Raw genomic sequence first — 22354 nt, 5'->3', positions numbered from 1 at the left:
TGAAGTATAAATAAGTTTTTGTAAGTTTCCCATTGGGTATCTGATCTATATGTTGTGCCCATATTTTTTTAATAATTTTCTGAGGAGAAGGAGAAGGAGAAGGAGAAGGAGAAGGAGAAGGAGAAGGAGAAGGAGAAGGAGATGGAGAAGGAGAAGGAGAAGGAGGAGGAGAAGGAGGAGGAGAAGGAGAAGGAGAAGGAGGAGGAGAAGGAGGAGGAGAAGGAGGAGGAGAAGAATGGAGAGGGAGAGGGAGGGGAGGGGAGGGGAGGGGAGGGGAGGGGAGGGGAGGGGAGGGGAGGAGGGGAGAGGAGGGGAGGGGAGGGGAGGGGAGGGGAGGGGAGGGGAGGGGAGGGGAGGGGAGGGGAGGGGAGGGGAGGGGAGGGGAGGGGAGGGGAGGGGAGGGGAGGGGAGGGGAGGGGAGGGGAGGGGAGGGGAGGGGAGGGGAGGGGAGGGGAGGGGAGGGGAGGGGAGGGGAGGGGAGAGGAGGGGAGAGGAGGGGAGAGGAGGGGAGAGGAGGGGAGAGGAGGGGAGAGGAGGGGAGAGGAGAGGAGAGGAGAGGAGAGGAGAGGAGAGGAGAGGAGAGGAGAGGAGAGGAGAGGAGAGGAGAGGAGAGGAGAGGAGAGGAGAGGAGAGGAGAGGAGAGGAGAGGAGAGGAGAGGAGAGGAGAGGAGAGGAGAGGAGAGGAGAGGAGAGGAGAGGAGAGGAGAGGAGAGGAGAGGAGAGGAGAGGAGAGGAGAGGAGAGGAGAGGAGAGGAGAGGAGAGGGTCTTCATGGTCACTGATGGACCTCATAATGAATTTACACTAGGCAGTAGGTTTTCAACTGTTCTGTTCGAAAGAGTTCCATATGACTGTGGGCTGAGGGCTCAGGATTGCTCTCTGGGTAGTAGTAAAGCTTCCTGGGTGAAATTTGGTGACTGCTTCATTCCTTGAGCATTTTAAGAGTTTCCTTGAGCATTTAAGAGTGAAGGAAATTCTTGACATCATATGAGTGGGCAAACTGGAATTCACTAAAAGGCTGTATTATCAGAATTAACTGATTAACTCTCACTTCTGGGAAACGTACAGGTTAACACACTGCTGAACAGAGTCTCCCAAATTTCCCCCAAAAGGAAAACAAAATGCTAGGTGACTGGCTACAGTGAAATATAGTATTCTACAGTATTATGAAAAATCACATGATCTGTATGTAAGCGAACATGGAGTTTGTAAAGCCCTCAGTGAGATAAATGGGGAAGTTCATGGCTTTCAGAGGTGTAATTTAAAATTTTCTTTGTCTCAGGAAGCCATTTGGTTACACTCTGCTACCTTCCATTGGTTACAGGTGCTGCTTCTGCTTTCAAGGTTATAGCAAGGCAGGATAGAAATGAAGTTGTGTTTTAATTTTAGTTTTAATGAATACCAAGATGCTACAGTCCCTTTTGGCTGTGAGAAGTACTTCCTACAGCAAAATATGTAGCCATGAAATAAAATGGGCCCCAGACTACTTTATTTCCCCACACATTTCTTCATCTTTGTATTCTCCGTTTCACAACTCCTATGATTTCAAAGATGACTTTCAAGGGAATTTTAGTAACGCTTCACTTCCATTAACAACATCCAAGTAAAATAATGTAAACCACATGCAAATAAACTGAAGTGATAAGCTTGACTGTACAGTTCTGAGTATGTGGGTCTTTATTGCTTCACATAATGATGATCTCCTAGAAGTGATAAAGTCCATTCCTTTTACTTTTTAAGATGATGTAACTAAACAAGATCAACCTACATGTCATAACACAAAATTAAGTATGTTGCCATGTATATAGTGATCATCTAGTTCCAGCTGTGGTACAGATAATTCCTCTTCATTTAATGTAGCAACAGATAAATGTGACAGCATTAGTTGATAAGTTTAAAAGCAGTGATTTCTATATTACTGGACACTTGTGAAGAAGATTCAGATCAATTAAAAAGCTTATGAAGGGAGAAGAGAGTAATAAAAATTATACTACATTAAATTCAAAGTAAAGTATCTGCATTGAGATAATTTCTTCAGTATGTGGCTACATATTTTTTCATCTTGCTGTTAATAACTAAGTTTTTTATCCATTCAAAGTTATTATTTAAACTCTTTCTGTAAGTTACTGATTAATGAATAAAAAAGCCCTAAATATTTAGAAGTTCTAGATTCTAAAAGATGTATAATTCATAGAATCATAGAACCATAGAATAGTTTGGATTGGAAGGGACCTTAAAGATCATCTAATTCTAACCCCCTTGCTACAGGCAGGGACACCTCCCACTAGACCAGGCTTCCCAAGGCCCCATCCAGCCTGGCCTTGAACATCTCCAGGGATGGAGCAGCCACAACTTCCCTGAACAACCTGTTCCAGTGTCTCACCACTCTCATGGTGAAGAAATTCTTCCTTATGTCTAGCCTAAATCTGCCCCTCTCCAATTTATACCCATTCCCCCTCGTCCTGTCACCACAAAACTTTGTGAACAGTCCCTCCCCAGCTTTCTTGTAGCCCCTTTCAGTTACTGTACAGTTGCTATGTTTTTCCTTACTTATCAAGCTACTCAGATGTTATGGTCTAATTTCTTGAAGAAAAGAAAAACAAAACCATTTTTGTCTTCATGAAAATAATCCACATCCACAGGTTATGTAAGAAGTACATATACATGTTCTTGATGGTTTTCAGAGACTGCATTTTTTCAGATTTTTCTGCTTGTAAATCACAGCACACTGCAATGGGTTCAGTCCTCACTTATGCTACTATAAATGGAGAAAGTCATGTTAAGGAAAAATAAGTCATAAAAGCTTCTGTATAAAAGATAGTATAGCATCACAGATCACACAAATTTTTATATATACCTCACAGTTATAATTGATGATTATTTTTAGATTATACAGAAATAAGGTGCATGACATTAGCATATTTAAGATATTTAATTATCTATGTCATGTAACATCAGTAAAATGGCATTTTTATTTTATGTTTGTAAGTTCCAAACCCATATATTTTAATAGGATTTTTTTCACAGAGGAGTAAATTTAAAATGTACTGTTCTTGCTTAGTTTTATGGAAGTAAGACATGCACTACCATTACACAATTCTTCTCTTTTTGTTAAAAATGAAAAAAAAAGAAAAGAAAGAAGAGAAAAATTGTCGTGGAAAGACAGCTCTACATTACTTTAGAAAAAAATGAATGAGAGATGAAATTATAATCTCAGAAGACCTTTAGCAGAAACTTAAGTTTGTAAACATTTATTTTTGTTCCTATATAAACTTTTCTTTTTCTTGTTTTGCCTTTTTTTTGAAAGCCTGTAAAAGATGGGTTTGGTCAAAAGCAGAACACAATTGGAGTTCCTACCAGCAGTTTCTTTAAAAGAAGAGAACCTATCAAACAGTTGCAGTTGTTCAGCTCTTGAATGGAAAATCTAATCTATGAAGTTAGTGTACTGCTGCTTTACTGGCACTTACAGTTTTTAAAGAATGAGTCTTATTAAATGTCTACATAAGCCAGTCAGAATAATTCTGGACATACCAATGAAATTTCTAATAAAAGAATCAATACCAGAACAATATTGTTGTATCCTTCTGTTAGCTAGTGCAAAAATGGGAAGAACTTCCTTCCATTTGCAATAAAATATGTTTAACTTTTTTTTTATTTAGGAATTGATAGGCTGTGTCAAATTAGACTGTACTTCAATTTTGTGGTGTTCTTTTGCTTAGAATGAAATGTATTGTCAATCGCAAAATGATTTGCTCACGTCTAGAAAAATTTATAGGCACCCAGTCTCCTGAATAGTCTACTAGATGTTTTTAGTTTCATTTTTTTTGCCAATCAATACCACGTGCATTGTACATACCAGTAATATCTTACTTCCCTCACACACTAAGGCATTATTATTTCACAGCTTTTGAACTTGTCTGTGCAAGCTGATTATTTCTGCTAATTTTCCTCTGATAGGCATGACTGTAAAGAGTAATTACTTTATAAATTTTCTAAGTACTAAATTAATTCCATGCTTTTCTACTTCATCCTTTGTGTTTACTATACATGGTTGCATCATTTTAAAAAGTGCTTCACTTGGAGAGCTATGAATTGCAGTACATTTCTTTGTATCTTGACCACAGATACAACTGGTCTGCTATGATAACATGACTGTCATTTGCTGTACTTTAAAGGACATATGTTAGCACACAGTTTTGCATAAAAAACATATAGTGGTCTTGCACTTGAAGACATTCTAGCAGAGTGCTTCCTGCCAGCACGCATATTTTATAATTTATAATGATCTAACAAACAAAATCTGTGAATCTGTGCACATGGAAATCTACTTAGATGTTCTTCTCTAAACAGCAGTAAACAGCAGGCTAAAGACAGAATGGACACATGGTTTTAAAACATCTTTTTATGACTGTGTTGTTTGTTCCCGAAGGATGAAAATTTCATGCTGCATTCTGATATTTGGTAAAAAATAAACTGAATTTATGTAGCACAGGAAAACCTATTTCGGACAGTTTGACTTCAATATAGGACCTGAAATGTTGCTATGAGATGTACAGTAAAATGTCTCTGAACTTACTGAAAAAAACCCCAATTATATATATCTTATACAAAAGCAACAACAACAAATAGTTAAGACTGCACTGTCAGGCAATTTCTCTCTTTCTTTAACCACCTTGCAATCTGTCATGTCTTTCTCTTATCACAAATGTAATTTGTGAATTCACATGCAGCATGTCTGATTCTGATAACTTAATCCATTATATTGATTTTAGTTGTTTGAAGGCCACAGAAACAGTTTTGCCAAACTGATTCTTACATGGTTTAAACCACTACCTGTCCATACCTATTCCTAACTACTTCACAGCAAAACAACAAAAAAGTAGTCTACTTCTACCAAATTAAAAGAAATAGTAATTGTTAAACATCTGTGTCTCATTTCAGTACTACTTGCTAGTTTGTTTGATTAATTTCATCTCAGAATTCAGAAGAAATAATGTGGTTCTACTGACATGAAGGTCCAAAAGGGAAGCAGGCAGGGAAAGAGTGGTCAAAATATAGTTTGCCTTATTTACAGAGATATTCTTTTGACTTCACAGTAATGTCTTAAATGAATAATGCAAGATTGAGTTCACAGGCAAAGCTAATAGTCATCAGCAAAATATTGAAGACAAGTTATCACTTATTTCTTGAAACAATTAGAATTGGACTGATGAATGCATTATAGCAGGGTAGATAGAATGCAGTGAAAAATGTACTAAATAAAGATTTCAGCAATAATGGTTATTTTTTTCCTGTTCTGCAGTTGCAGGAAGAGATTGGGTTCCAAAAGGACAAATCCTACCTGAAACAGAATTCCAAGCTAGCTTATTACACTATTGTAGTGTCAAGCAGGATCTGACAGTTTTATCCCTTGTTTTATTTCCTTGGTATGTACGAACAAAATAATATAACGATGATATAACAAGTAGTATACATGTTTCATACTATAAGTGTTTCTTAAAAGGAAACACTGTTTCTATGTAAGCAGAATATATTACTAATTCATGTAGATGCGTTGAAATAGGAGACAAACAAATCGGTTTTTTTTTCCTTATTAGAAAGTTGAGGTTAAGTGGAGGAATGAATCCTTAAAGATTCAGGCAGAGACACAACTTTTTGCTTTAGTAAATTGTCTCAAGATGGATCACAAGTTTTTATAATGCTCCAGTGAGCAGGTGCTACATACAGCCTGACTGATCCATTATATTTCTACAGAACAGCAAAATTAATAATGGCTTTGTGCTCTTTGCAAGGACATTTTAGAATGTGGAGGGCCAAATAACACCCACACATTACCTCCTGTTTTGAATTCCCTCAAGGACAAACTGCAGTGAATAAAAGACAACTACATTAAAGGAGGCAGGTAAAAATATCGGAATGTTGCCCTTCAGAAAATTTTTAGAAAATGTTCATCAGACCTATGTGTCATTCACATATGAAAAAAAGGGACAGGAGACATAAAATATATGACAAAACACAAAATCCTGTGAGATGATAAATAGAAGATTGCATTTAGGAGCAAAAGGAATCCCTGTAAGAAGCAGCAGTCAAAAGCTGAAACAAATGAGAGTTTATTTCTTTGAATTAGGAACAGTTTTTACTAGAATCAGTCTCATAAGGGAAAAAAATAAAAAAGCAATTAAAATCAGCTAGCCATGCTTTGCTACATAGGGCACACTAATTGAAATGCCGGCTTCTGTCCTATAATTAGAAAAGATGCTTTGAAAGATTAAGTCATACATTGCCATTCCATAATTATATAGGCAATCTGGCAAGTTTTGCTATTGACTTTATTAAAGTCTGACTTTCAACTGGATATGGCAGAGACTGCTTAGAATTTGGATCTCATGCCAGAGGAATAAAATCACAGAATCACAGAATCACAGAACAACCAGGTTGGAAGAGACCCACCGGATCATCGAGTCCAACCATTCCTATCAAACACTAAACCATGCCCCCCAGCACCTCGTCCACCCATGCCTTAAACACCTCCAGGGAAGGTGAATCAACCACCTCCCTGGGCAGCCTGTTCCAGTGCCCAATGACCCTTTTTCCTAATGTCCAGCCTAAACCTCCCCTGGTGGAGCTTGAGGCCATTCCCTCTTGTCCTGTCCCCTGGCACTTGGGAGAAGAGGCCAGCACCCTCCTCTCTACAACCTCCTTTCAGGTAGTTATAGGGAGCAATGAGGTCTCCCCTCAGCCTCCTCTTCTCCAGGCAAAACAACCCCAGCTCTCTCAGACATTCCTCATAAGGCCTGTTCTCCAGCCCCTTCACCAGCTTCATTGCTCTTCTCTGGACTCACTATTGCTGTCTAATCCAAAATAACAGAGAGCAGCAACACATGCAGAGTTTTTATCAATATTTAATGTTATTCTATTTTATTTCATGATATCATATCATAGATCTCAGAAGTATTACAGTTGGCGCTTTTATTCTACAAGTTATGTACTTGTCTAGATAGCCATAATATAGAAAGAGAGAAATAGACACCTTTAAAGTAATTGAGAAATGAGTAATTTCAATCTAAAGTAGATGAATTGTGCCCTGAATATTTTATTAGTTCTTTCTTCTTTATGCATCTGTGAAATGAACTTATGGTGTGTCTCATATATTGAAATCTTTGCTGTAGAAACCTTAAACTATGTTCAGTGAACCTTATGGAGTGTGGCAAAGTGTACTGCTTTTGGCTGAGATAATTTTTTTCTTAGAGCTGATATGGGACTATGTTTTGGATTTGTGCTGAAATCAGTGTTGATAACACAGGGTTGTTTTCATTATTGCTGAGCACTGTGTGCACTGGGTCAAGGCATTTTCATCTTTTCAACTCATCCCACCAGTGAGCGGGTTGGGGGTACTCAGGAATCTGTGAGGGGACACAGCTGAGACAGGCAACCCCAGCTGACCAGAGAGGTAATCCATACTAAATGACATTACATTCAGCATATAAAATTGGGGGAAGAAGACGAAAGAGGGGAACATTTGAAGTTATGGCATTTACCTTCCCAAATAACGGTTACCTGTGATGTCGTCCTGCTTTCCTGGAGATGGCTGAACACTTTCCGGCTGTTGGGAAGTAGGCAATGAATTCATTGGTTTGTTTTGCTTGCATGCACAAATTTTGCTTTAGCCATTAAACTGTTTTTATCTAAACCCACAAGTTTACACTTTTACATTTCTGATTCTCTCCCCTATGTCACTGCGGAGGGGGATTGAGTGAAAGGCTGTGGGGTGCTTAGTTGTCAGTTGTGATTAAATCACGATGATAAGGTATTAAATATACAAGTAAGGGTAGATGTTAGAAAGAAGGAATCGTGATTCTTCAGGAAAAAAGCAAGATGGCATTTCTTATTAATTTTGAATAGTTGTTTAAAGAAGATCTATTGGAAGTGATATTTTAGGAAGGATTAGTAAATGGATTTCTGTGTCATGAAGGAGGCCAAAATCAGCTTCTAAAACTTACGCAAATGCCATTTCAGTCCAGATAATCAAAACTTGGACTATGTTGAAATGCTTCACAGGTCTTTGATAGCTTTTGGGATATAAGAGAAAAGTGAATATTGAACTCAGAAAGAAAGAGGGGATGTAAGAGGTACTTGAGAAGGGACAAACTGATATTGTGGCTGTGATCATTAAGATCACTTGCTTTCTTATCTAATGTGATTGCTTATTGAATGAACAAAAAAAGAGCATATGGAAAACAATGTAGCTGTTTACTTAAGTTTTCTTATGACATTTCCAGGGCAAACTGGTTTTGTTCAAAGCCAGTCATTTTTGATTAAAGGAATTTTCTAGTGGGGAACAAATGTACTTGGTACTGAAGGCTGAGACTAAACTCCAAAAAAAAGCGGATGTTATATACAGATAGTATCTTTCTTTCTAAAAATATGCCGGTTCCAAATCCAAATGTGTCTTTCATATCACAGTCCTTTGGCCATGGAGAATACCTATAAACATCTTTGATTACTGTTTAGAGACTTCTCTCTCATCTTACCTCTGTGTGTCCAGGTGTTCCATGCTCTGCCAAGGTGACCCGCTTGACGGACAAGGGAAAGGCTGTGAATTTAGTCTACCTTGACTTTAGTAAAGCCTTTGGCACCATTTCTCACAGGTTCTGCTTGAGAAACTGGCTGCCATTGGCCTGGACAGCCATACCCTCTGCTGGGTTAAAAACTGGCTAGATGGCTGGTCCCAAAGAGTGGTGGAAAAAGGAGTTAAATTCAGTTGGAGGCTGGTCCCGAGTGGTGTTCTCCAGGGCTTACAGTTGTATCTAGTTTTGTTCAATATCTTTATCAAAGATCTGGATGAGGGGAATGGGTGTACCCTTAGTAAGCCTGCAGATTGCACTAAGCTTGGAAGAAATGTTGATCTGCTTGAGGGTAGAGAGTCTTTACAGAGGGATGTGAACAGAATGTATGGGCTGTGATTAACAGGTTGAGGTTGAAGAAGACCCAGTGCTGAGTCCTCTACTTGGGACAAAACCATGTCCTGCAGCACTATGGGGCTGGAAAGCTGTCTAGCAAAGAAGGGGCTGGAAAGCTGTCTGGCAAAGAAGGACCTGGGGGTGTTGGTTGACAGCCAGCTGAACATGAGTCAGTAGTGTGCCCAGGTGGCCAAGCGCATCTTGGCCTGTATCAGAAACAGTGTGCACAGCAGGACCAAAGAAGTAATTGTGACTCTGTATTCAGCATCGGTGAGGCCACATCTTGAATACTGTATTCGGTTTTGGGCACCTCACTACAAGAAAGACATTGAGGTCCTGTAACAGGTCCAGAGAAGAGCCACAAAGCTTGTGAGGGGGCTGGAGAACAAGTCTTATGAGGAGCAGCTGAAGGAAACAGGGTTGTTTAGCCTGGAGAAAGAAGTCTGAGGGGAGATCTTATCACTGTCTATAACTACCTAAATGGAGGTTGCAGTGAGACGGGTGCTGGTCTCTTCTCCCAAGTGATAGGTGATAGGATGAGAGGAAATGACCTCAAGTTGCCACAGGGAAGCTTCAGGTTAGACATCAGGAAAAACTGCTTCACCAAAACGGTTATTGAGCACTGGAATAGGCTGACCAGGGAGGTGGTTGAGTCACCATCTCTGAAGGTATTTAAAAGATGGGTAGATTAAGTGTTTTGGGGTATGGTTTAGTAGTAGGCAGGTACAGTTGGACTCAATGATCTCAAAGGTCATCTCTAACCAGCTAATTCTATGATTCCATGATTTTGTGGTTCCAGCTCAGGGCCTGGCTACGAAGAGAACAATCAGACTTAATATTAAAAATTGAGGCAAAGAAGGCATTAAGTACTTTAGTCTTTTCCTCATCTTTGTCACTATGTTTCCCTCTAAATCCCATAAAGGATGGAGTTTCTGCTTAGCCCTCCTTTTGCTCCTAATATATGTAGAGAGTAATTTTTTATTGCCTTTTGTGGTAGCAGCCAGATTAAGTTCTAGCTATATGTTGACCCTTCTAATTTTCTCCAAGCATAACCTCACAGCATTTTTGTAGTCCTCCTAAGTTCCCTGCCCCTTCTTCCAAAGATCATAAACTCTCTTTTTTTTCCTCCTGAGTTCCAGCGAAAGCTCTCTGTTCAGCCAGGACAATCTTCTTCCCCACCAGCTCATCTTTCAGCTCATAGGGATGCCTGCTCCTGGGCTTTTATGTTTTCCTTCTTGAAGAATGCTCAGCTTTCCTGGCCTTCTTTGCCCTTCAGGGCTCCATATGTGCTATAGTACAGTCTCTGATGCTTTCAAAAACAATAAATCGTACATACATGGTGAGCCTTTCTGTTTTATACATTGCTATATAATACTTTTTACAAAATTATTTGGTATTGGATAATACTATGGAACAAAGTACATAGACATAATTACGCACATCCTACTACATTTCTAAAACTGGATTATGGAATCAGAATAAATTGAAATCTCTTAATCTTTGTCATTGGCATCAGCTTTATATTCTGTAATATAAATAAGAATCTGGCAACCTGTCTACACTGTGGAAGTAAAATTGAATACTAATGTTAGTTATTTTTCTCCTGTAAATATATTCACAGACATTATATGTATTTTATATACACATACATGCACAGAACTTTATACATTTTTGTAAATGGACAGAAGTGTTACAAAGTAACAATTTTTCATTAGGTGTTTTTAAAGAAGAATAATGTGATGCTGATTCTTCTGTCTTACCATGAAAGGCGCAATGGTAAGATTGCAATTATAAAGGCAATTTGGCAAAGAAGATTTTCTAAAAAGGCAGATGCAATACCAGGCTATATCAGTCAAGTTATTTCCAGTAGGCAAATGGAAATGTGATTGAACTGTGATTGTGCAAGCTTCAGTTGGTATATATATTCTTTCGAGCAAAACAAAAATATCATAAATTGCAAGGGAAATTACTGCATTATCTGCAATGGAAAACTTATCAAAGAAACTGAAAAAAACTTTGACCCTTCTAGCCTACCCAAACGAATGTTCTTTCCAAATCCAGGTACCAAGAATATAGAAATTCTAAACAGCAGCATTAGCTAGTATTAATATTATCCTCAAACGGAATGAAAAAAAACAAATATCGTGAAATTTGCTCACCCTCCCACCCCGTGGCATGCGAGAAAGAATAAAACCTGGAAAAACTCATGGGTTGAGATAAAAAAAAGTTTAATAGGATGTGACAGGGAGGCATAATAATATTATTAATAATAACAGCTGCAACAACAACATGTGCAAAACAAGTGATGCACAGTGTAATTGTTCCATACGATTGCAGTTGTTTACTTTCCACTGACTGATGACCAGACAGTCCAAGAACAGTGGCTGCTGCCCCTTCTACCCTACTGCTGCCAGTCTTATGTTCAGCTTGACTTTATATGGTGTGAAATGCCCCTTTGGTCAGCTGAGGTCAGCTGTCCCAGCTGTGTCCCCTCCCAGCTTCCGGGGCATCCCGAGCCTGCTCACTGAGAAGCAGAAAATGCCTTGACTCTGTGTAAGCAGCACTCAGCAATAATGAAAACAACCCTGTGTTATCAACACTGATTTCAGCATAAATCCAAGACATAGTCCCATACCAGCGCTAAGAAGAAAATTATCTCAGCCAAAACCACACTTTATCATACAGCATAAGGTTCACTGAACCTACATGAAGGCTTCTACAGCCAAGTTTTCCATATATGAGACCCACCATAAGTTCGCTTCATAGATGTATAAAAGAAAAAAGAGATAATAAAATATATTCCCATGCCAGCTGCTGTGAAAAAGATTAACTCTATTCCAGCCAAACCCAGGACATTGTGCTAAACAGAAACTTAGAGGAAAGAGTTCTAAGAACTAGAACAGTACAACATCCTTCTGTCAGTCAACAATAGGAGGAAAATGTAGAACTCTCTGCAGTACTTAGATTCATAAATGTAGGCATATTTATATAATATGTGTTTTGCTTCTAATAGATAATATGAACAGCAAAGCAGGAATCCAATTAGATTCAACGCCCTATGTTCCAAATGTAAAGCCACAAAATTGTTTATAAATTAGGTTGTTTTGTCCCAAGTGCAGGACCCGGCATTTGGCCTTGTTAGACCTCATCCCATTGGTCTCAGCCCAGCAGTCCAGCCTGTTCAGATCCCTTTGCAGAGCCTCCCTACCCTCCAGCAGATCGACACTTCCACCCAGCTTAGTGTCATCCGCAAACTTGCTAAGGGTGCACTCGATGCCTTCATCCAGGTCATTGATAAAGACATTGAACAGGGCTGGACCCAGCACTGAGCCCTGGGGAACCCCACTTGTCACTGGCCTCCAGCTGGATTTCACACCATTTCCCACCACTCTCTGGGCCCGGCCATCCAACCAGTTTTCCACCCAGGAGAGTGTGCGCCTGTCCAGCCCAGAGGCTGACAGTTTCTCAAGCAGAATGCTGTGAGAAACTGTGTCAAAGGCTTTACTGAAGTCCAGGAAGACCACATCCACAGCCTTTCCCTCATCCAGCAGCCGAGTCGCGTTGTCATAGAAGGTGATCAGGTTAGTTCTGCAAGACCTGCTTTTTCTGAACCTGTGTTGACTGGGCCTGATCACCCGGTTCTCTTCCATGTGCTTCATGATAGCACTCAAGATCACCTGCTCCACGACTTTCCCTGGCACTGAGGTCAGGCTGACAGGCCTGTAATTCCCTGGATCCTCCCTGCGACCCTTCTTGTAGATGGGCACAACATCTGCCAGCCTCCAGTCCAGTGGGACTTCCCCAGTCTTCCAGGACTGTTGGAAGAAGATGGAAAGGGGTTTGGCAAGCACATGCACCAACTCCTTCAATACTCTTGGATGGCTCCCTTTCGGCCCCATAGACTTATGTGTGACTAGGTGGGCAAGCAAGTCTCTAACCAGCACCTCATGGATCATGGGAGCCTCATTCTGCTCTTCTAACTCCTGGGTGTGTACACACAGGGAACAACTTTCCTTGCTATTAATGACTGAGGCAAAGAAGGCATTAAGTACCTCAGCCTTGTCCTCATCCTTTGTCACAGTTGTTCCCTTTGCATCCAATAGGGACTGACTATTCTCCCTGGTCCTCCTTTTATTGTTAATGTATTTATAGAGAGATTTTTTTGTTATCTTTCACAAACTTGGCCAATCAGTTCTAGTTGAGCCTTAGCCCTCCTGATTTTTATTCTGCACAATCTCACTTCCTCTCTCTAGTGCACCCAAGACACCCGTCCCTTCTTCCAAAGCTCATAGACGTTCCTCTTCTTTTTGATGTCCCTCAAGATTTCACTGCTCAATCAAGATGTTTTTTTTTCCCCTGCCAGTTCCTTTTCTGGAACATGGGGATGGCTTACTCCTGAGCTGCTAGGATTTCCTTTTTGAAGAACACCCATCCCTCATGGGCTCCCTTGCCCTTAAGGAGTGTCTCCCATGGGACTTTGCTGACCAGCCTTCTGAACAGTCTGCCCTCTGGAAGTTTAATGTGACTGTTCTGCTAATCCCCCTCCTCACATTACCTACAACTGAAAATTCTACCAACTTATGATCACTTTGTCCCAGGCGTCCTCCAACCGTCACATCCCCCACAAGACCTTCTCTGCTCACAAACAGCAGGTCCAGGAGGGCACCTCCCCTTGTCAGTTCACTCACCAGTTGTGTGAGGAAGTTGTCTTCCACGGACTCCAGGAGCCTCCTAGACTGCTTCCTTTCTGTTGTATTGTACTTCCAGCAGACATCTGGGAGATTGAAGTCTCCCACAAGGACAAGAGGTAGCAATGTTGAGACTTCTTCCAGTTGTTTATAGAAGAGCTCATCAGCTGCTTCTTACTCGACTTACTCAACATCTTACGTGACTGAGTAAGTCAATCTCTCTCTTATGTTTCTTCACAGAATCTGGTCTTTGTTGATCATGTTGATCATCATGTCATTATTAAATATTTGTTTTCACTCTGAATTTCGGAAATGACTAAACAATTTGGCATATCCCAAGAAAGCAGTAAGGAAATGAGAAAAGTACTCATTACCTTCTACAGAATTAATGAGTACTTTTCTCATTTCCTTACTGCTTTCTTTGGTGATTATGCCCCAAATTGATTTAGTCATTCTGAAATTCTAGAGTGAAACAAAGTATTTTGTTATTAGTGATAAACAATTGTTTATTATTCAAATAAATGTTCTATGTGTCAAAAGGGAGCATTTTTTTTTAAGGAATTTCATACAACTTAAAACAACTTTTTGGTATGATCAACAAATATAAGAGTTGTTTATTTACATATGCCAAACCAAAAATAGTGTAGCAGGACACACTATTTATTTACAACAGAATCTGAAGCTTTTGCTTAGGGATATGATTCAGTAGTGGGCAGGTACTATGGGGCATGATTATTTCAAATGTCTTTTCCAACCTAATGAAGTGAAAATTGATTATTTGGCAGCTCACTTTTTTTCCCAGGAAAAAAAGTTGTTTCCAGCCTCCCCTTTTCCCTATATAGATGAATGTGCTATTTATCTATGATGCACTTGGTGGAGACACTGAAGAAAAGCAAGGTTGCAGTTGGTTTAGATATCCTGCTATTTCATCTGATGCAGAAACACAGCTTTTGACAAGATCTATGCTATCCATACATTATATAGTAACAAAAAGGTAAGAGATCTTATGTCTTAACAGTAGCTTTACACATGTCTTAGTGATTTTCTCAGTAAGAATAAGATGTATCTCATGATCAGCTCTGACAATGAACGAGGAGATCAAAATAGGCTTTTTCCCTTGTGCTGGCAAGGTGAATTATGTACTTTTCTGGAACTAAAGCTCATACAGATGGGATTTCTTATTTGTGTTCCCTGTTATTTATCTTGTTACATTCTTCTTCTGTTCTTTCAGCAGCTATGTGCATCTGGTTTTGGTAAATTTGTTGAAAGTGGTGATATCACCTTTGAGTGTGATCTAGGGTCTGCTGAGAATGGAGTACTATCAATTAGACGGATAATATTTTAGAATATGGTCAATTAGTTTGTGCATATTTCCAAAGTAACCACAGAGCATGTTACCAGATCCTTAGTTTAAAAAGTAGAAGACAAAATGCATTTATCCCTACATGAGAAAGTTTAGGAGATGAAGTGCACAGAGTCAGAGGAAACACATTAGTGCCATTGGGTGAAAAAACTTGTTCAGAGAATACAAGAAAAAGCTAAGCTGAATAGACAGAAGTAATTACCCCCCTGCTAAGCAAATGCCAGATGTCCACAGTATGAGTATTGCATACAGTTTTGGGCTCCCCAGTGAAAGACAGACATTCTCCTGTAAAGAAATGCTGAGAGACAAGGAACTGTTTAGCCTGGAGAAAAGAAGGTTTGGGGGAAAGTATGTTTTTGTCTTCCAGTACTTAAAAGGATCTTGTATGAAAGAAAGAGCAAGACTTTTACCAGGATAAGCCATAACAATTTTAAACTATAGGTTTACATTGGATATAAGGAAGAATTTCCTTACTGTGAGGATGATGAGATACTAGAACAGGTTGTCCAGAGAAGCAGTGGGTGTCCCATCACTGGAATTCTTCGAGGTCAGGTTAGTTGGGAATTTTAGGAACCTAATCTAGTGGAAGATGCCTCTGCCTACAGCAGGGGACTGGTACCAGGTGAGTTTTGAATCACCTTTTCAACCTGAACCATTTTATGATTCTGTGATTCTGTTATAAATGGGAGCAAGTTCAGTAAAGGGCCACAAGGATGTTTTGGGGCTGAAGTACTTGCCCTGTGAGGGGAAGCTGAGGAAGTTGAGCATATTCAGCCTAGAGTAGAGATGGCTTCTGATGGACCAAACAGTAGCCTACCAGAACCTATGCGAAGTTAATTGAGAAGTTGGAGCCAGCATCTTCACAGTGAGTCATGGAAGAAGGATGGGAGACAATAAACATAAATTGAGATAACAGAGGTTGAGACTACTATATGGAGAAATTTCTTCCTGATAAAGACATTCAGACAGTGCAACAGGCTGTCCAGAGAAATGGTGCAGTCTCTCCATTCTTGGAGGTTTTCAAGAATTGAATCAAACCTTGAGAAATCTGGACTGATCTCATAGATAACCCTATTTTGAATAGGAGGTTGGACTAGAAGTCTTCTGATGTCTTTTCCAACCTGAATTGTCCTATGATCCCATTGACTATTTTTTTTTTTTTTTTCCAGGAGCAGAAGGTAATGTTGTTTCTAATGGTCCATTTTCCCTTTCTCACGCTCTTGGACCAACTCTTAAATCCTATTGGCTTAATAGATTAAATTTCCTTTGCTGCTTGATTTCATATCACTAGAGAAGTAAAATTCTTGTCTTATGTCTGTTCTTTGAAGACATTAAGTGAGAGTCAGGTTATCAAATGCTCTGAGGAAAAGAATTAAGATCTTAATCTATATTGAGTATTTGTGAAGCCAGTCCAAACAATGGAAGACAAATTAAATGCTTCAGTAGTTATATATGTTAACAAGAAGATAGGCTTCTGTAGTCCCTCATAACTGGATTTTTCCCATTCTAAATACTTTATGCCCAAGCATACTTCATCAATGCAGTCTGGCTGGAAAATGAAAAGATATTAATAGAACTAACTACTTATAGTGATTGCTCTTAGTAAAAGTTTACTGATAGCAAATAAATGAAATTCCTAATTGGACTGGATCACCCACTTTTTGGATATGTATTTTACTGTGTAATCAGCATTTATAGTTAATGATAAGAATGTGCTCAAGAATACGTACTCAGCTTGAACAAATATATGATCAATTCCATTGTTGTTAGATCAAGAAATAAAGAATTTATGATCTAAAGAATTTATGATCTAATAAATGCAGGCAACTTAGCTTAAGGTAGAAATGGAACAGTAAGTTCCTTCAAACACATGGAGTAGAAACAGATTAGGTTAGAAAAGAACAAGTTCTGCTGTACTGATTTTGGTATTTTTTAAAAAATGTTGATTCTCTGGATCTGCAAGGTCCAATAGATCAATGGAAAGCTGGTGCCATTGAGAAAAGCAGATATAAATGCAGTATATGCAGTACTATGTATTTTTGCTTAAGCTACTCTGTAAAAGAATTATTATTTTAGTTTTCAAGTAACTTATCTTAGAATATTAATAATAACATTGTTACAGTGTTATCAGACAATTTTGACTACAGAAAACAATTAATCATATCTATTAAAGAACATAGCAGTAGAAAAAGTGTTTTCAGTCAGTTTAAGTCTGAAAATAATGTTTCTCTGAACATCAAATACATTCAAATATATAAAAATTATTGTACATTACAACAAACAAACTAATAAGGTCTCAGGAATAAATAAAACCACAAAGAAATAGCAACTTCAGGAGAATACATTCCATGCTGGTATTCAATGGACTGAACATTACCACAGAGGGGTCACATAGATGAGTTGTTTTGTTGTTGCTATGAGAATAGTCAAAATTAGGCAAATGTTCTTGTTATCATCATTACAATCACTTAAAGAAATAACTTAAATAAAATATTTTTTTAAAGCCTTAGTAAGTTGGGTCAACCGTATTTATGTGCGTGGGATGAAATGTAGGAGGAATATATATCCCAATTTAGTTGACAATAGCAGAGAGAAGATTAGTAATAAAAAATAGGAAAGAGAACTCAAAATAATGTTAAAAAACAGGAATATTTTCTGATTAGCAATAGAATTATCTCGACACTGCTCCAATATACAGTTTGAAATGATCTTAAACAACTTCTAGCCAAAAGTAGCAGAAGCAAATCAGTTCTGAAAAGAAATAAAAAGAAATATCTTGTCAAAATTGGCAAAGATACACCTACTATATTTCTAGTACTTCTAGTGAAAAACTGGATTCATCTGAGTCAGCTGGTAACAGAGTAAAATGGACACTTTCTGTCTCCCCTCATCTGTCCTTTTTTTTTCCTTCTCTTATGTGAAGTAAGATATCTGTGAAACTAAATTTCAGACAGACTGCTCAGGTCAAGCCAGGAGAGTAGTCAAGATTTTCACTGCTTCAGTAACAGAGCTCCTGCAGTCATATCTAGCTAGCTCAGAATAGTTCTGTATGTTCTGTAATTACGATTTACACTGGCATTGTACCCTAATCCTAAACAGAATTGCCAAGTTGTTAAACATGTTGCCCTAGAGATTTGCACAGTCTGTCCCATGGCTCTTTCATGGCGAGATCACTCTGTGTCATTAAGGCTGAAATTTAAGTTCCATCTCAAAACACTGATATCTATGTGTTAATACGTAGGTGTCGGTATGGGAGCCAAGTGAGCCATTAGAGTCAATATAGCACCAACACAGCCAATGGAGTCAAAAGAGTTATTCAGCCAACCAGTTGTAGGTGCCTTCAATAAATAACCTGCAGGGAGTAGAATAATACTTTGGAAAGTGGGTCTACTGGTTTCCGTTAAGCCCATTGATGATAGTACTAGCATGAATATAAATGAACTAGACACCCTAGCAACAAAGGCTGGAAAATCATCCTAAGACCTTAAAGTCTATACCTATCCTATTTCAGGCAACCACATCACATGATCCTGTTCCAAACCTGAGCAGACTATTTGTGTGTTTTGACCCATTCCCATACTGTTTTCATTAGTTCTTGTAGAGCCATTGGTTTCACTTGTCTGTAGACACATTTTCATGTCAATGGAGAAAAAAATACAATTTTTTTAAATAGAACTGTAAGAAATTAATATTGGAAAGACAGTCACATATTCCAAAATTCAAATGGGGCTCACATTTATTGTCAATACAGATGTTCTACATTTTCAAGAAAGAACTCTTTGAGCATTAGAAAAAGTATATTGGGGCATTCAGTATTTCTTCAAAGAGACATGGCGGGGCATCACATCACAACGGGAAGGAAAATATTGCTTTCTGATACTGAGGGCAAAGAAAGTAGGATGTGTAATTTTACTTTAACTGAGTTGACTGAATTTGTGCATTATACATTTATGTTTGTATTTATTTAGACAAACATATATTTTATTTCTTTTTTCCCCCAATGTTAGCATTAGTAGACAAAGTTAAAATATCATTCATTATTTAGAAAGGATGTTACTTCATAATACTTTCTGTAGTTTTTTTTAATATGTGTAATATTTCTTCAAGCCTTTTGCCTTTTGCTTTTCTTTAATATTTTAAAATAAATACAAATTTAAAATCACTCTTGATTTCACTAAATTTCACTGAAATTATGCATTTTGAGTGGCACACAAACCATTCTGATTGACTGTGGGTCATTAGTAAATTCCAGATTGTAATTCCTAGTTAGCTCATTTGGTAGCTAGACTTGGTTAAATTAATTTGAATAAAAAGCCCCTCTATTTGCACCAGTTCTGAATAAAAGTTCCTTAGTTTCACAAAACTAAAAAAATGCAAGATAACAAATTAAAGAACATTATATTTAAATCATAAGCATTTATTTGTTTAAAAAACTTCCTCTGTTTATAAATTCAGAGAAAGTGTATGCATTTAAATTAACAAAACTGAAATAGCTTCATCATTTGAATCAATAACTGAATGGGAAATTAAACACAACAAATTCTGGCTGTTATAGGCAGACAGAAGAGCAGCTGTAGATATAGATAAATAACTAGAAAATTTGAATCCATGAAATCCAGTTTCAGTTCTTTCTCTATGCTAAAGGCAGCTGAAGAAAGGTATAACATTTTTTGCACAGTTTGATTTCACTTCCTCACTTTGCTTTCTTGCCTTACTGCTTTAGTCAGTTGTTAACAACATCAAGCATACTTTATAAGTGGTTTTCTTGCAAAATAGACATTTCTAAAAGAACTACAGATGGGAAAGTATGCCTAATGGGATTTCTTCTTCATTATAAAATTATCCAGATCTTAGCATTTTGCAATTGCATTATTACGATAGCAGAACACACAGAAAAATCAAGTGTAGCTATTATGATAGGAATCTTTACTAACATTTGCTCCTTCAAAACAAAATTGATGAATTAGCTCTCTGTATGAGAAACACAATTATGGAAAAATTTACTGAGATAAATTATTAGACAGAAATTTTCCTCGCTATCTGTTCAGTCTGGCAAAAAGAAAAATATATAATAGAGGCAGCTGCTCACAGAGACTCCATAACCTCAGATTTCCTGTTAAATTTAACATTTCAGCTTTGGTAGTAGCAGAACCTTCTGGAAGTGAGTAGACGTATCACAGTGCCAACTCTTCCTCAACCTGTTCTTTGTTCTACAGATTTTTATTACACCCCTGCAATTCCAGGACTGCACAGCTACCACCATCAACACTGTAGAAAAGAGTATTAAGCATGTTTGCACTCAAATATATCTGTCAGTCTCTACTGTCTTTGCTGTTTATATAAATTTCCACCTTCTTTCTTTGTCCTTTGTCCCTAGCAGTGCTGGGATATCCAGAGTATGTACTTTCTCTTCTTGGCTGCCCAACCTGAATTCATGTAGTGGCAAGGAGGATCACACTAATATGCTGAAATACAGGAGGCTGTACAATAATACTATGAGAGTGCTAGCATTTTCTTAGGAATCATGTCAAACTACCTAACAGCATGCAACAGGAATGCTGCTTCTTGGCATAGCTGGCTAGATGTAGGATGGAGTAAGTGAATGCTACTTCTAAGTGTGCATTCAGTAGGTAGGAGGTATCCCTTCTGTTAACAATGCAGTTAACCTTTCTATGTTCCAATGTTTTCCTCTCAAGGGCAGTATTCTTTTCCAAACCTTTAAAATGAAATACATCCTGCTGAAGTCTGATTACGTGTTAGCTTTTCACAGCCTGAATTCACGTCAACAGAATGCCTGGACAAACACAATGTTCTTTGGAAATGAATGATTTTTGTACCACTCACCTACAGAGGTAGCCAGAAAGAAGTGTGAATATCACAAAACCTCGCCAACACTTATGCTCACTTAATATTATCTGTCAGATTTATCTGGCTGCCATGAAGTAGCTGTTTATCATGATAAGAACTTTCTGGATGAAACACATTACGGAGAGGATCTAGTCTGTCATACATGTAGAGGAACAGTGTGATCCAAATGATCAATCATGTTTTTATTAAGGGCACTTTCAGGTCTACCCACTGAGGTACAGTACTGATATCCTCTAAGTTTGTAATTCATCCCCAGAATATAACTCATTAAACAGGAAGACGGATCATAAAGACAGTGATCTGAGAACTGCAAGGCGTGTACTGTTGCAGCTATTGCCCTCTCTCCAGAAAAGTAGCTAATCCATCTTATCAACATTTACAACAAAAAAGATAGTATAATGATGATGATACTTACTAGTTCATTTTAAGAACTCCAATTCACCTCTCTGTTGTAGGTATTTGGTATGGCAGCAGCAAACACCTTATGTTTTGATCTCTGTTTTCTAGCTAATAATTTGTACATAATCAATTTTACTCAACAACAAAGCAGTATAGCTTTAATATACACATCAAAATGTTGAGGAACTCCAATGTTGTGATGATGGAAGACCATAAAATAGTCAAAATACTTGCTTTGCTTTATCACAATCTGTCCGCGTTGTCATTCTGTTCCAGCACTAACTGTGGAAGTCAAGCGCTCAGATGATATCAGTTTGATCTGATCAAGTCTAGAGCATTTATAAAAGAACTTTGAGATGAATGGAGTGATGATGCACTCATAATTTGGGCACTACCACTTTCTTTCTTTCTTTCTGTATTGTAATAAGAAAAAAGATTGAATATTTTAAACCTGGAAAAGCATAAAAATCCTATGTCATAGAAAACACAAGTTTTATTGTGGCTTAAAGAATTTAGGGATTATTTCAGCAGCTTTCCCAACCTCAACACTTCAAAGCATGTTAGTTTCACATTCACATCTTTTCTTTCTCTTGTACAAAATCTTTTCTCTCAGTTTTTCTTAGTGTTGATTATTCAACAGAGCAGAAATGGAATCCCTGTAATGAAACCTGAAATCATGAGTATGAGGCAGGAATTCAAACTTGACATAACTATATAAGGTACATAGGAACTGAAAGCAAATTTTATGCAGAGGGCTAATTCCAGACCAGCAAACTTAAACCAGCATTTTAATGTCATAGATATGCATTATTCAGTACAATACAGATTTATGTGGAATTATTCTATCCATCCATAGGTCATCTGGTTTGCTTTCATAATTGCTACACAAGTAGCTTTACCACATGGCAGTGCATGTCTTATGGCAAGGAAAGCTTATATCAGAATCCCTGGAACATGTTCCTCTTTATCTTGTTTTATCTCCCTTAAATGTAATTGTATGGAGTTTACCAAGCTGTATGCCTTAACTGCTTACTTCTCAGAGGTTATACAGAATTCTTTTCTTTTCTAAGAAATGCT

The sequence above is a fragment of the Phaenicophaeus curvirostris genome, chromosome 1, assembly GCF_032191515.1.
Source record: "Phaenicophaeus curvirostris isolate KB17595 chromosome 1, BPBGC_Pcur_1.0, whole genome shotgun sequence".
In the NCBI taxonomy this organism is placed as follows: domain Eukaryota; kingdom Metazoa; phylum Chordata; class Aves; order Cuculiformes; family Cuculidae; genus Phaenicophaeus; species Phaenicophaeus curvirostris.
Note: the sequence above shows the minus strand (reverse complement) of the source record.